Source organism: Piliocolobus tephrosceles, chromosome 9 (assembly GCF_002776525.5).
Source record: "Piliocolobus tephrosceles isolate RC106 chromosome 9, ASM277652v3, whole genome shotgun sequence".
NCBI lineage: Eukaryota > Metazoa > Chordata > Mammalia > Primates > Cercopithecidae > Piliocolobus > Piliocolobus tephrosceles.
In genome coordinates, this window is record NC_045442.1 from 42498271 (window position 1) to 42500721 (window position 2451).

Below are 2451 nucleotides of genomic sequence, written 5' to 3' on the forward strand. Positions count from 1 at the left end.
TGCAGCATAAATCCTGTTTTCATTTGATTAAATTAATACTTCATATTGGATCACTTGAGCCTGGGAGGTTGAGGCTATGATTGTGCCACTGCACTCCAGCTTGGGCAACAGAGTGAGATTCTGTCTCAAACAAAAAACCTTCATATTAAGTGGTACCTATTATGAACCGTCTCAAACTGCAGCTAAACTTCAGGCTGTTTTCCAGGCAATGGGGAGGGAAGATATGGAAATATTAGTATTCCATATGAGTGGAGACACAGGACTGTGGGATTTGACTTTGCTGATTCCATTTCAATATCCTGCACTTTTCTTCAAGTAGCACAGATAATATTTTTAATCATCCAGAAGTTACATAGTAACATACTTTCTCTTGACAGGGCTCCACATGCTTTATCTTTCTTCTTACTAAGTGTCTTAGGATATGATGCTTAAACCCTCCTTGCGCTGTAGGTTAACATCACAGAGGAGAAAATCAATCAAAAGAAAACCAGGAGGTAAAAAGAAGAAAATTAGAACTGCACCAATTTGGTGACCTCCCCCCGCAAAAAAAAAAAGAAAAAAAAAAGCACTGAATGTCAACTGTCAAAAACAGTCCTACCAAGAAATCTGGAAAAGAGTTTATTCATTCACGAGTCAACAAATATTAAGTGTTTCATGTATGCCAGGCACTGTTCTAGGTACTAGGGTTATAGCAGTGAACAAAACAGCCCAAATCCCTGCCGCAGTGGAGCTTACATTCCAATAAGAAGAGATCAGACTTAAAGAACTCCTAAACAAAGTAAGATCAGATAGCGATTTAGCGCTGTGAAGAAAATAAAACAGTACTATGGGTGGCTCCTTGGGGGGAGGGGACAGGAGATAATGAAGGCGATTAAGAGGCCCTCGCTGAGTAGATGCCGTTTGAGGTGATAAAATGATGAGAAAACTTTATTCAGTCTTACTAATGTGAGGTGGGAATGAGTCAAGTTAATCTTCGAGAGTGATCACAGTGGGAAAAATTCTGTATCCATGAATGGCAAACGAGGTTCCTTTTAGGATCTGGCTTTTAAAAACCCTCAAAAAACTAGTCTTAAGGAGTCACATTTTTCTTTTAAGATCCACTTTTTAAATTTTTCTAATTACTTTAGAGCTATTTAGGTAGACGCAATTACTAGGAGGATTCCTTCAGAGTCTGATACCTCCCTCACTTGACACTAAATACTGAATGAGACAGGACCCAGCACTGCAGCGAACAAGAGCTCCTCCACCGATTAATGTAGCCAGGTGGAATTTTGTAACTCTTTCAAGAACACGAAACAAGCCTTGGGGATTGTGCGGAGCCTGACCCCCCAAGTTAGTGTGGAAGGGGGACCCCGCTGCCCTTTTGCACTAAGTCTCCCCCACCCCTCCGGGCGTCCCTGAACCCCCCCCCGAAGTTATTGTGGAAGGGGGGGACCCCGCTGTCCTTTTGCACTAAGTCTCCCCCACCCCTCCGGGCGTCATCACTGCAGAGGGGCCGCTCTCCCTGGGTCAGAGGCACACAGCGAGTACGCGCGCGTGTGTACCCCGCATGAATCATCCGGGCCCGGTCCGCGGGGCGATGATTCATTCACCGCCCTGGAGCTCACGGCCCCACGTTCCGGGTGTACTATGACGGCCGCACACGCAGCTTCCTTAATATTAAACAAATGTTTCAAAGTACAAACGCCTGGAGTCAGAAACGTGTAGACCCAGGAGAGGTGGCGGCGAAAAAATAGCACGTTTCGGCCGCTGCTCGAGTGTTGGCGGGGAGGGGAGGGGAGCGCCGGGCATGACCGTCAGTGCCCCCCAACCCCACCACCCTGGCACGCGCGCGGACAGCGCCCGCAGGGGGCGCGGAGGGCGTACAGGTGGGTGCCGCCGGGTCCTGCCTCCTGTCCCTCCCTGCCACTCGCGGAAGGCCACCGCGCCCTCCCCAACGCGCCTCTCGATCGCCCCTTTCCTCTCCGTGACATCTTATATAATAACCTGAGCTAATCAAAACGGAAGCGACGCGCGCAGCCGGGAGCAGATGCTCGCGCCCCGAGCCAGCGGCCCCCAAACTAGGCGCCCGGGCGCGCGGCTGCCAGCGGGGGAAGGGCCCGAGCGCCGACTCAGGTCGTCCCTCCTCGGCGGAGGCGCCGCTGCAACCGGTCCCCGTCAGGAAGCCGCGAGCGTCACAAACTGCGTCAGCTTCTTCAAACACATTTCATGGTCTCCCTCCAGCCAGGGAGCCGCTGCTCCCGCGGCGGGGCCGCGGCCAGGACTGGAAGGCGCCCCTCTGGGGAAGAGAAAGTTCCTCGGGGCCCTCCCCTTGCCCGCCCGGCGCCCGGCCCCGCCGCGCCTCCAGCCCCTCTCCGCGCGCCGCCAGCCCGGCCGCGCCGCCCACCGGCCCGCACCGAGGTCAGGTTAGGCAACTTGTGACCTCTGGGCGCCAGGCGGCCCCCTCCCGCC

At 53.1% G+C, this 2451-nt stretch overlaps 1 pseudogene; it reads left to right on the top strand.

The window, feature by feature from the left end:
• Nucleotides 1-1789: 1789 nt before the first annotated feature.
• The window catches only part of LOC111552217, an 11570-nt pseudogene continuing 10908 nt past the window's right edge, over nucleotides 1790-2451 (top strand).